Source organism: Gobius niger, assembly GCF_951799975.1.
Source record: "Gobius niger genome assembly, chromosome: 13".
NCBI classification, from domain to species: Eukaryota; Metazoa; Chordata; class Actinopteri; order Gobiiformes; family Gobiidae; genus Gobius; species Gobius niger.
Genome location: NC_136864.1, coordinates 22,512,928 through 22,526,893, shown reverse-complemented (window position 1 = coordinate 22,526,893; position 13,966 = coordinate 22,512,928).

Genomic DNA, 13,966 nt, shown 5'->3' with positions numbered 1-13,966 from the left:
GTCCCCGAGTGTCACACCAGCCCAGAACAAATACTATTTTATTGTAAACAAGAAATCAGTGTGGTTATGGCATTTCTGCCCACTCACCTCAGAAATGGGCAACGTATTAAACAGGCCTCAAGCTTGTTTGTTAGCTCCAGTTCAACCTACATACTGAAAACTATAGTAAAGTGATATATTATAATATATTAGTATATTCTGTGAGCCAGAATATATAGATTATAAAACATTGAATCAATGCATACCAAAATTTAAATTAACTTAGCCAGAGGTGGGAATGATAAGATTGTTGATTTGGTTAAAACTCAGAATTGGGTCATGAGAAAGGTGGTTTGAGGCTCCTATATTGCATTTTTATTATGTGACGTTAGCAAAGCTGGAAAATTAACCTAAACATAGTGGTTTTCCTTGCAATTAATGAAACCCCTGCAAGGTGAAGGGCATGCTCTCCACCATATACTACAGCTATAGTAAACCAGTGCCAATGCTGTGGGTTCTGTGCCAGTGTCTCTGGCTCCTCAGTGGTCACTGAGCTGTCAGGGGTCTCCCTCAACACCATTAAGCCATCTGGTGTGGCACTTATCCTGTCATCTTTTTCACCCTGGAGCACTGGGGTCATACATTAACATGTTTTTTTTGTCAGTTTTTCTTCTGACAGGCAAATCACCCTCATAGTCACCCCAAGATGTTCATTCACTCAACAAAAAATTAAACGTGACACTTCTGTTTTTGCTCTCATTTTGTCATGGGGTGAACTCAAAGACATTAGCTTTTTTTTCTATGTGTGTACACAATAGACCAATTTCTCTCAAATGTGAATGTTCCAGACGTCCACTCCTTTTCAATGGGTGTGCAAAGTTGTTGCTGAATATTGGCAGGAACTGGAGCATGCTGTCGTATACGCCAATCCAGAGCATCACAAACATGCTCAGTGTGGGACATGTAAGCAGGCCACGTAAGAACTGGGACATTTTCAGCTCCCAGGAAATGTGTACAGATTATTGCAACATGGGGCCGTGAATTATCATGCTGCAACATGAGGTGAGGATTGTGGATGAACAGCACAACAACAGGCCTCAGGGTCTTGTCATGGTATTTCTGTGCGTTGAAATTGCCATCAATAAGATGCACCATCATGTCGGAGACCATCGAATTTGAGCATCTGCCCACTCAGTCCTTTACAACGCAGAGCTGCAGTCAGGTCAAGACCCTCATGAGGACGACGAGCATGCAGATGAGCTTCCCTGAGATGGTTCAAAGACAGTTTGTGTAGAAATTATTTGGTTATGCAAACCGATTGTTGCAACAGCTGTCCACGGCTGGTCTCAGACAATCTTGAATGCTGGATGTGGAGGTTCTGGCCTGCACATTGCACACTCCCTTGAAACTAGTGACATCTGTGGCATTGTGCTGTGTATTAAACTGAACATTTTAAAGCGTCCTTTTATTGCAGACAGCCTAAAGCACACCTGTGCAATACTCATACAGTCTGATCAGCATCTTGCTATGTCACACCTGTGAGGTGGGATGGATTCTCTTGACACAGAAGTGCCCACTAACAGTCACAGATTAGTGAGCACTAACTCAGAAATGAGTCTATTGTGTAAAGGTTATAGTAAAAGTTTTGTCTTTTTGCTGCCAACTCTTTCACTGTAATACACACAGATTGTAGTGCCTTCACACACTCTTGCTTAAACACCTTGCCACTATCTCTGTGCGGCTCTTTTGATCTTTACTGGAGAAATGGTAAATCCATAAAGTGTACGACTGATAAGATGCTACATCTGAGCCACAATTAAGGCACTGACAAAATGTTTTCCCTATACAATATTTCTCTCAAACACAATCAGTTTCAAAGATTTCAGACAAAAAGTGTAATTAAATTATTTCTCATACTACCATTAAGAAAAGATGTATGATTTATTGTTATATGTGTATAAAAAGTACACTACTACTCTATGTGATCTCCTCTTGAGCTATTAGTTGGTCCGTTCGTCCGTCTGTCCGACCGTCTGTCCGTCCGTCTGTCTGTCTTATCTCAGATGGGACATGACAAGAAATGCGATTGGTTAGTTAGTTACTGTGTTCGGTGTTATAATGATCAAAGCTGGTGTGCTCAGTGTTATCTAAGCTGGTGTGTTTGGTGTTATATTTATCAAAGCTGGTGTGTTCGGTGTTATAATGATCAAAGCTAGTATGTTCGGTGTTACGTTGATCAAAGCTGGTATGTTCGGTGTTATAATGATCAAAGCTGGTGTGTTCGGTGTTACGTTGATCAAAGCTGGTATGTTCGGTGTTATAATGATCAAAGCTAGTATGTTCGGTGTTACGTTGATCAAAGCTGGTGTGTTCGGTGTTACGTTGATCAAAGCTGGTGTGTTCGGGGGTTATATTGATCAAAGCTGGTGTGTTCAGTGTTATATGGATCAAAGGCGATATGTTCAGTGTTATAATTATGAAAGCTGGTGTGTTCGGTGTTATGTTGATCAAAGCTGGTGGTGTATAACTCTTCCTTACCCTCTGCTGGCGGCCTCTTTTTTCCTGTGAGCTTGGGTTATCTACCAGAGGCCTGGGAGCCCGAGGGTTCTTGGCAGTATTTTTAGGGCCTTTCTGAAATCGCTCCTTTCTCCCTTCTCCCTCACCCCATCCCCAACACTCAATCTGTGCGTGCCCATGGAGTGAAGTTCTGTCCTGAACAGACCAAGCAGCGAGGGGAAGTGGCGGATAAACTCCTTCACAGCAAGTTAGCATTGATGCAGGCTTCATAGGTGCATGTTACACCAGAGATTAGCCCATTATTTAGGGCGTCAAAGTGTTAAAATGAACAACTATACGGTCATATAGACATTTATAAATGAAATACTGGCAATGAGACCTAATGATTTTTATTGGCAGTGGAAAAGTATGCTCTTTGTCCAACACCGCAATGTCCGGTCGGTTCGCTATAACCATTCTGCCTGTTTTTAGTATAATACAGTCCATAGTAGCCATTGTAGTGACAAGCTTTAGGCAACTTTATTTTAACTATTGCATAACTGTTATTGCTAAACGCTCACCATAATTTACTTGGAATTCTTTCACTGACATAAATCACCCGAATAGTTTGAAACACAATTTTAGTGTTGGTGGTATAATTACACGCTGTGCGAAAAGAAAGGAATTTGTCTGGAGAATTCGGTGAGGTTTACAATACGTGACAGCACAGAGCATAGCAAATTCTCCCAGTCAAGTTTGTCTTTTTGGCGCGATGCAAGCTGTGAATCTCGTTATAAATACAACAATATTGCTCTGGCAGATTACTACAACAACAACAACCACAACAACAACAACAACAACCACCGTGTCACAATTATCGAAAGATATGAAAGAAAAGTGAACAAGGGGCCTCCACCAGAGTCCCACCGGGGCCAATTAGAGGAATCCTGAAAAGTCTCGGGGAATAATGGAAATAAGCAGTTAACCTAAAAATCTTAAGAGGCCATTGAAAGTGCAGACAGCAGCAGATAGTTTACCAATAAACACAGACTTACTCCATTAGACAAGCACTCTTTCCACTTATAAGGGGGAGATTGCCTCATTCAGAGTCACGGCAGGATAGTGAAGTAACTGTTTGTTGGGATACTGATATACAGAATTATTGGCAGTGGCATGAAGTCATAGGAGGCCACAGTATATAACAAAAATACATTTGCAGTAGTGTAAATTACAGGCCAGGGGCATGTATCAGGCCAGGGGGCATGTATCAGGCCAGGGGGCATGTATTACTGGATCAGAAATGTAAGTAGTAGGGCTGAAACAACTAATCGATTAATCGACGACTAATCGATTATTGAAATAGTCGACAACTATTTTAGTAATCGATTAATCGTTTTCTGGTTCACACAGACTCAAACAGAGCAAAAATGACATGAAAATGTAGTATTTTTGATGAAAACCTACTTTGTTTTTATGGTTAGGGTCTGTAGTGTTTTGTACATTGTAAATTTCATGAATATCTGTTTGTGTCTCATCCAATCAGAAGCAGAATTAGCAGTAAGCGCCTCCAACAAACGTTCACTTTAAGTTTACTCCATCAAAATGTACTCAAGCTGTGCCACTTTAGCGTTATGTGATATAAAAAAATGAAAAAATAAAATTTTCCTACACAATTTACAGCCAAGCAATTAATCGATTAATCGTAAAAAATAGTCGATAGATTAATCGATTACAAAATAATCGTTAGTTACAGCCCTAGTAAGTAGTCAACCTCTCAAAAGAACTCAATTCCACCCATTGGAACTTTATTCAATTTACTGTAGACAAAGGTTTTTAAGCTGTCGTCTATACTTTGTGTTTAAGCATGGAACGTTTTGCCTCTCATCCGAGGTATTTTGTCAGCTGTAAAGCACTATTCCATTTAAATGACCATGTTGTGAACAGTGTTGTTGCATTTTACCTCTACTCCTGTAACTGTGCTTCTGGTTAAGTCCACCGCACATATGGTGGATCACTGTTATTGATTGGTTTTCATGTTCTTTATTATTATTCCTCTTCCATCTTTTTCCTGATTTTCTAGAGCTTTCAGCACCTTCATGCTTTGTGCAATTTATGCAAGTTATGCATCAAAATGTTCCGCATGTTGAGGAGAAGGGTGCTATTACTTTTGGGACTTCTGCAATTTACGGTTTTTCCGCAATCTGCCAAAATGTCGGAGATTTTTCCCATTGACTTATAATGGGGCTGCCGCAAATCCATGCTTTTCTGCACTTTTTTCTGCATTTTATGCAATTTCTGCACTTTGTGCATATTCAGCTTATGCAACTTGTGGGTTTTGAGAAAAAAATGTCCTTCTGCAGTTTTCCAGTTTTTTTATACGAGAGTTTGAAATTTTTGCATTGGTGTGTATGGGGGGAATCCAGCCAATGGGGAAACTCCAGGCCTTTCAGCCATTTGTGCAGCTTCTGCCAATCAAGCACTGAGGCCATTTCAACAGTTTGACCAGTTTATGGAATATAAAAGTTTATGCAATATTAACAATTTATGCAAATTAACCCATTCATGCATTTTACCACTTTATGCAGTTTATACAGTTTATGCAACATGACATTATATGCATTTTACCCGTTAATGCAAATTTGATTATGCAATTTGAAGAGTTTATGCAATTTCTGCATTCGCTTCCCGCATTTCCGCAGTCAATCGCAATGGCGCAGCCATTGCATTTCTAGTTTTCAGTGTTGTTGACCCGACTTCCTACAATTTGCAAAATGTCTCTCCCTCCTCTTCATCCCATTTCCCCTTGATTGGTCTGATTTTGTTTCCCCCCCCCCCCCCCCGAGTCCACTAGATGTCGCCACCTAACACTACAAGGATTGCAGTACTTCTACTAATTGCCAATTCAGTTTTGCATGATGTTTTAACTGAAGTCTTTCCAAGCACAACCATGCCCAGAGCAATATCAAATTAGGACTATGCCGGGTCTAAACAGGCTAAAGGTTCAAATCTAAAACTGAAAAAACAACACCTAGCTTAAAGGCACACTGTGTAACATTTTGGAGTATAGAGTTCGGGAATGTGACGTCATATCGCTAAGCTTTATGGGATTAGCAGCAATTGTAAACTAATGGAGATTTTAAGAAGTTAATACTGGAGCTATTGTTCGCATTAAAAAACTTGGACACCACAGTGAGTTCTATTTACCAGCAGTGACTCAGTAGATAGCGGAGTTGTTCCACAGCTTTTTTCTCTACGCGGAATTTCCCGCGCTCTATGCTGTTCCCATCAATAGAACACACACACTGATGTTTTTACAGTGGGTAATCAAAGAAAGGATCTGAATGAGGACTTAAAGCTGTACTAAGTAACTCATGCCCCTAGAGGCCATAAGCGCCACTGCAGGTGTCGAAGCATGTTGTCGTTTTTTACTCATTAATTGTCCGTGAGAGTAAATACTTATCTCTTATCTTTTTTTTTTTTTCACGCAAACTTGGCTGTAAATATTGTTTAAGTGGTGCAAGCCCGCAGTTAGCTTTGCCCGCTAGCCTGTTAGCTTCTTCTTTGTGACTCCATTAGTGTGTATTGGGACCTCAGACCCAGTGCAGGGAAGTTGCAAGCATGTTTATTCGGCCAGAGACACCAGGGGGAGATGAAAGACCCCCCCAATCATCCCATTAACACTAGTATTACCCCCAGAGGGACTACGGAAAGGATTTATTAAGGTAAACAAGTTACTTAGTACTGCTTTAACCTATTCAAATCTCAACCTCTGCTGCCGTAAGTCAACATTTCTGGAGACGTTCCGATAAAGTTACAATCATGTCTTAGGAGAGGTGAGCCGCTCACAGCAAAGGCACATGTTTGTTTCTACCTTTGAGATATTTCAAAGATGACATCTATCATAAAATAAATGCTTGTATTTCAATTTTGTTTATTGGGTGAAATTTTACGCGGCTTGGCTTTAATTGCTGAAGCATAAATCGCGAAAATTCTTCTGCAATTTCATACTGATACTACAATGATTTATCTTTTTCATGACTTTTTATGACTGATCACTATACCAAAGCAACGCTTTTCTTGTCATATAATCCTGTTTACCGTATATTTTTTCGTGCTGTAAAAAGACATTTTCATTCTATAGATTTTCTTCACAGATTCATACAACGTGAGATGTTATTCAGGATGACAGGCCTGTTGTTGACAAATGTGCGACATATCAGTCCATCTTACGCTTCCATGCCTTGCGTTTTCACACATTTTCCTTCCATATGCACAGACCAAACTGGCATCTCAATATACAGTACACTGCAACCTGCCACATCTGCCCTCCATATGGCACAATCCTGGGAGCACATAATTAAAACAGCAATAAAATACCTCACCAGTCAGTCAAAACACAAAATGATGTCTACTTCTCCAAGCATTATCAAGTGCATTTATAAAGATATGCCCCATAGCAAAGATAGGGTATTCTTTGCATGTCCGGTCTTATCTGTGCAGCTTGAGCCATCACTCCGAGTCACAAGATGCAATTAATTCTAAAGCACAAGCGTGAAATTAATTTATTGCTCGTAATTAGTTTTCGGCATACTGTGAAAACAATTTCCCAAGATAGGATTTTTTTCTCCCCCGTCTTCTTTTGCACCCGCTGAGGACACTTGGCGCTGTAAGATTTCAGTGAGGAGTGCTATACCACCGTCTGCCAATAATCAACTCCGTAGCCGAGCGCTGACCCCATGATGTAGGATTTTGGACTTCGAGTGAGTGCGAGATGTTTGAATGGGGGCGAGTGAGGTGAAGTGGTTAAATGTCGGGCAGAGGTTTTTTGAAGTACAAAGACCGGGTCGAGGACTTATCAAGCTTCACCTAATGAACTTGAATTTACAATTTTGAAGTAAGCGTGGAGGACGAGTTTTCATGTTATACTCCAAGAAGCCTCATTATTATGAACTGTGTGAGTTTGTAAAAAAAATATGCTCCATCTGCATAAAAAGGGAGTTCAAGTTCCAGTCTATTGGAAAGACTTGTTTGTACCACAGCGTTCCACTAGGTGTCACACTTCTCCCTCTAGTGAGAGAGTGAGATGTGAGAGCATATTTCCAGGCCTGGCTCACCTCAGTCAACACTCTTTGTCCATCACGTGGGCAACAGAACACCTTCAGTTCAATTAAGCTCGGATGCAAAGTATGCAAAATCCACTTGAAGCGCTATGACAGGCCGTGGCCATGAGTGGACAACAGAGGGGTCACGTGCTCGGCCTTTACCTCCTCTGCTATCTTCTGAATGATTTAGGTGATAGCCCTGACATTACAGTATGTGTGTACTGATTGGCTGAGGATTATACATGGCCTTGCCTCAGTGTCAACCTGTGTTGGTTTATAAGGAATAAAAGGCTTCCATCTATATCAGAGTTATAAAATTATCTTGGTTGTTATATTGTGATATGAGTAAATAAAAGAGACACAATCTCTCAGCTGGAATGTTTAATAACGTAATCATTTTATATCTTGCCCTTTAATGACCTTTACTGATCCCACCTTTATGACGCCTATGGCATTTTTGTGAAACAAACGTATCTTTCTTGGTGATGAACAGGAGAAAGGTGCCATGAAAGAGATCGAGGTAAAATGAGGCTGTGCTCTAAGACATACTGTGTGTGCCCCAGCGGGTGAGCAGGGCCGGGGAACATTCCCCCAGCTGAGCTGCCCCAGGCCCTTCCACTATTTGCTCACAGATCAAAAGTCCATGTTATAAAAACTGTCAACAAAGGCAGCAATACTCCAACATTTTAGGAGCTCCAAAGCAGAGAAAAATCCTGACAAAAATGGAAATATAAAAATAGCTGGACAACTTAATTGGTTCCATTTTAAATATCCAGAAATACAGTGGGTTGCATAAGTATGGGCCCCCCATTTTTGCCACGCTATGGACCATAAACATAAATATATATTTTTTTAGTAACAGCTCTGGTCAGTGCAGTCCTTGTTCCGTCAGTGAGTTTAGGAGGACGGCCGGGTCTTGGTAGGTTTGCAGTGATGTCAAACTCTTTCCATTTCTGGATGGTGTATTTAACTGTACACTGAGAGAAGTTCAAAGCTTTAGAAATCTTTTTATAACCTAACCCAGTTTTATACTTCTCAATAACTTTATCTCAGACCTGGTGTGTTCTTGGACTTCATGATGCTGTCTGTTCCTCAATAGTCTCTTAACAGACCTCTGAGACCATCACAGAGCAGCTGTATTTGAACTGACATTAAATTACACACAGGTAGACTCTATTTAGTCATTGGGTGAACATGATCATCCAGACATCTTCATTCAACTTCTGAAGGCAATTGGTTGCGCTAGGGCTGGGCAATTAATCCAATTTTAATCCAATTGTGATTTTTAATGAAGGCCGATCACGATAATCGCCTGGTGCGTTTTAGTCGACTGGAGAATTGGCCAATCCTGTCGCATTCTGGAATATGTACGCCTCAATATTGCAGCACCTGTCAGATCAATCCCAGGGATCACTCGGCCCAAACAAACAGGAAGCACAGGATGGCACATGCGGCATCCAGAGGAGAGGACCTGGTGATTTTACTTGCAAAATCTGTAAAAACTCGTGTAATGGGCAAAACAGAAACACGTGAGGAGCCTCAGAGGAACACGACACACGCACAGGGATGAAAAGTTCACTCTGTGACGTCGTGGCTTTTTGAGGCTCCGCAAACAAACCATGTGCTTCATTCTTCAAACATTCCAATTTTCTGCATCTCCGTTGCAGATTTTTGTGTGTTGTTGTGTACGGAGGGGATGTTGCACTGTGACGCTAGATGTGTGGAGTTTGTTTTTGCTGCTGAGTTAGCTGGAGTTTTCAGTTTGGCCGCAGCATCTGTTTACTTGCAAAATCGAGATCGGTCAGTATGGGGATTATTTTCTCGAAAAGTAAAAGTAGGGCTGATACTGATGCAACTCACTGTATTTGATGTCATACAAGTGTTGATGGGATTGGGTTGGGGGGTCTTTCATCTCCCCCTGGTGTCTCTGGCCAGAAAACCACAATTGCAGCTTTCCTACCTATGGGTCGGAGGCCACGAAGAAGAAGCTAACAGGCTAACTGGCAAAGCTAACTGCGGGCTAGCACCACTTAAACAGTATTTACAGCCAGGTTTGAGTGAAAAAAATTATCTCCATTGTGTAATTGGATGTACAATATCCCTCTCTCCCTTTGTCTTTTCTGTCAGCGTAGTATTTACTCTCACGGACAATTAATGAGTAAAAAAACGCAACATGCTACGACACCATGCAGTGCTAAGTAACTCTCTAGGGGCATGTATGGGGATTATTTTCTTTCCAAAATCACCCAGCCCTAGGTTGCACTAAAAGGAAATTCATAAAAAAAATAAATAATTCAAAATCATGTACACATTTCTTTTCACTTCACTCGCGTGTGTCACTTAGTGTGTGTCTTCCACATACAATTTCAATTAAATGTATTTATGTTTATAGTCTATAGCGTGGCAAAATATTGAAAAGTAAAAGTAGGGCTGATACTTATGCAACCCACTGTATGTGATGTCATGAAGTCAATTTGTCAAGCAACCTTTATGTGTCTTTTAATGTCCACATTAAAACAAAAAAGAAAAATATGTTTGTTGTTGTTGCTGTTGTTAAGAAGTCAACTTACCAGCTCCAGGTGACATGGCTCCAGATTGGTGGAGCAAGTACTCAGTTCATATTTAAGCTGTTTGCATCGGCCTGCCTGTTTGAACACGATAGTTTCTACAGAATGACAAACTGAGAAGAGAATACATGACGTTCTGTCGCATGAATAGCGCGTACCTTTTGTTCATGTGAATAGACCTCGCTTGCTGCACTAAAAAAAAAAAGAAATTCGTATTCTTCCTCTTGAAGCAGGTGGCAGGTGAAGTAGCTTCAGCCACACTGTCTCTCTCCGTTATGTGACATGTAGGACTTTAGATTAACTTTTCATGACTCATAAACCTCACAACGCCTCGTCCTATACACCTCCATAACCTTTCCCCATATACATGTACATGTTACAGCTAAATTTACGCGCTCTTTGCTTTGGCGCCGTTCCATTTAAATATATACTTAATAAACCCTATTACACCGCTCTGGCCCACACTGCTGCCTGCGCTTTCATCTGCTCTCATAAGCCCGAGTCAAGCTGTGAGAGCTGCTTCTTCATGATGTCGTTCAAAGTCCCCGGTACCTATCAACCTCATCCTCGAGTGAGAGCGACAGTGTAAACTTCATAATGAAAGGAAGCCATACTGCATTATATTTACCGTCGCCCCGTGACCTTTCCCTTTATTGTGCCTGGTCGGCTCTGGGAACGGCTCTTTGAAAGCGGGTGAATTGTGGCGTCCTTTATTGGATACAGTAATGAGTAAGGGCCGGTCTGTCACTCACTGCAGTGGACACTCGAGAAGGAGCTTGATGAAGGCGCTGGAATACACTGACCGGCTCTCATTAAGGCGCAAGAGATGAAAGTCGGGCTTTCATCCAGATATGTTTGTTACTTTTTTACAGCTAATTCAAAGGGGGGGAAACAAACAGAGATCCAAAATAATAGGCTCACAGGCAGTTTTTGTACCCAAGCAATGAGTTCATAACATGCTAAAAATGTCATGTTATATGCCTGTAAATACATTAAATAGATTTTTCAATGTTATAATTGATACCCGTCTTTTCATGGCCGTCTTCCCACTGCTAAGTAAAAATGTAAAAAAAACAAAAAACTGGAAATATAATGAATCACACACGTCACATCCTTTTGAAAGCTAAGTGACTTGTTTACCTGAACAAATCCTTTTCGTAGTCCCTCTGAGGGTAATACAAGTATTGATGGGATTGGGTTGGGGGGTCTTTCATCTCCCCTTGTGGTGTCTCTGGCCAGAAAACCACAATTGCAGCTTTCCTACCTACGGGTCGGAGGCCACGAAGAAGAAGCTAACAGGCTAACTGGCAAAGCTAACTGTGGACTAGCACCACTTAAACAGTATTTACAGCCAAGTTTGAGTGAAATTTTTTTATCTCCACTGTGTAATTGGATGTGCCTCTCTCCCTTTGTCTTTTCTGTCAGCGTAGTATTTACTCTCACGGACAATTAATGAGTAAAAAAACGCAACATGCTACGACAACATGCAGTGCTAAGTAACTCTCTAGGGGCATGAGTTACTTATTACTGCGTTAAGCTCTTACAGGACAAACTACAAACTCTATTTATCCCACTGTAATCAATGTATTTTCTTGCAGCAGTGTAATCATCATAGATCTACACTGTAAACACCTCAGCTGAGCTTCTAATGAACACAAGTGAACAAACGGGATGTGGAGGAGGGTCTGTGAGAGCGAGAAACGCATTTAGAGGTTTTATTCAACCACCTCAGACCTGATAATGGAGTTAGTGCAGCTTTGATCACTGGTCCTGCTCTGGCGCCGGGATCAAGGGGTGAGAATCTTTGGGATGTGCTGGAGACGGCTTTGCACAGTGGTTGCACTCTCCGTTCATCAATACAAGATCTTGGGGAAGAAACACTGCAACTCTGGATCTATTGATATTGCTGAAGCTCATTGAAACAAAGCCACTGAATGGTTCTGTAGTCAAAGCTAAAGGCGGTCCAACCAAAGAATAGTGTGTGTGGCTTTTTTCTTTGACTGCAACTTTATTTGGTCACGCAGTGTACCTTTAACTCCAAACCTATCACTGTAAAACACTCCTTCTTGATTCCACTTCATTTCTTAAACCTCCAGCGACTCATCTCCTCCGCAGCAGAACCATCCGCCTTATTTTGAACACATCTCCTCCTCTTCAAGCAACCAACTTTCACTAAAGTAAACTTTACGTTCATTATGAACAAAAAACTTTATGACTAAATGTGTAATGTCTTAATTGGATTGTTAGTTACTGGTAATCATGCTAATGAGCAAAGTCAGCAAAGGTCACTGTTAATCAGTGCTTTGTGCATGTATTAAAATCTCACAGCTACAACCTGAAGCATAGCTCACATATTCACTATTTATCTTCAGTAGAAATTTATATTTCTATTCAACATAAAATGGTTAAAATAACTATAGTATTTATTTATTCAGTAATTGACTATTTCTGACAAAAGATAAAAGCATTTTAGTCACTTTCTTTAAATGAAAAAGGTTAAATCATCATCTCCATCTTCCATCGATTATCATCGTAAACAACGCTTTAAGTTAGATACATAGATTAAAAACGTTGCTAATCCATTAGGAACTTAATTTGTGGAGCAGCATTGCTTAACAGTGCACAGAAAATAAGAATAAAAATGCCAAACACAACAAACAAACAGCAGAGGGATCAATAATCACTGCTTAAAATCACTTTGAGTTGAGTAGCCGTATAGAGGTGGGTTAAGGCAGGGGCCTCCAACCTGTTTTTTTCTGTTTTAACTTGGCGTGCTACTTATGCACAACGAGAACTTTGGAGTTTGCCAAGACACTGGTGTAAAATGTGACTTAGCTCGAAACAGGAAATGCATCTAAATTGGATAGCGTCAGAAATGTGAAATGAATTTGTACTGAAGAAGATTAGATTATCCTTGAGAACAGAATTTGTCCAAGAGCCACACAGGACTTAATGCAAACAGAAACACACTGCCTTAATTGACATACAAATGTGTTATTAATGTGATCTGGTGAAAACTAGATAACATTTCCTTCTTGTCAAAATGGTCATTGGAGAGGTGGTTTCTTGCTCGGACACAGAGAAGATTAGGGCACACCGTTGTGGGCTGGTATGGGGCAGAAGCTCTCAGCATGTGCCTTGAGTTGTCCGGTCTTCGGTAGCACCCCCCTGAGCCGGCGCAGCTTCCTCCTCAGCGAGTGTCTCCAGGCCGTGCGCTGAAGCCAGAGGGGAGAAGACTCGAGTGGACTACAAAACACTCTCTCACTGCAAGTTCATGCCCTGGTAACCGCACTGTCTTAGCGCACTCTTTAATTGGCCCGCTGCACATTTGACTTCAGAGAGCGGCGTGGGTGTCAAAACAAGCTGAAGCCGCGGCTACAACAAACTATTCATCTGCGGTGGCTGCCCGAAGAGGAGCGTAAGAAGATCCTATTAACAGGGCTTCCTTCCTTGCGCGACGATCCAATGTGATCCTGGATTTAACCCTGAACCTGTGCCGCTGTGCCTCCCCTCGGAGCTGATCGCTTATTCATCCTGTGTGTGTGCGCTGACAAGGAGGGGAATTATCCTACCCAAGGACACTTTATTGTTACACATTGGTGCAGGATTTGAACCGCCAACCTTCAGAGTAGTACATGAATGGCTCACCACATACAGCCGACCTTAAATCAAGTTGGAACAATTAGTTTAGGCAGTGATGGTGGTTCACCCCAAAAAACCTTACATTTTAAAGCCACACACATGCTTTGTTGAGAAAGGCAAAGGGAGTTGGATTTAAAGGAGAAGTGATTATGCAAAATTGACATTTTTGAGCCAAAGACG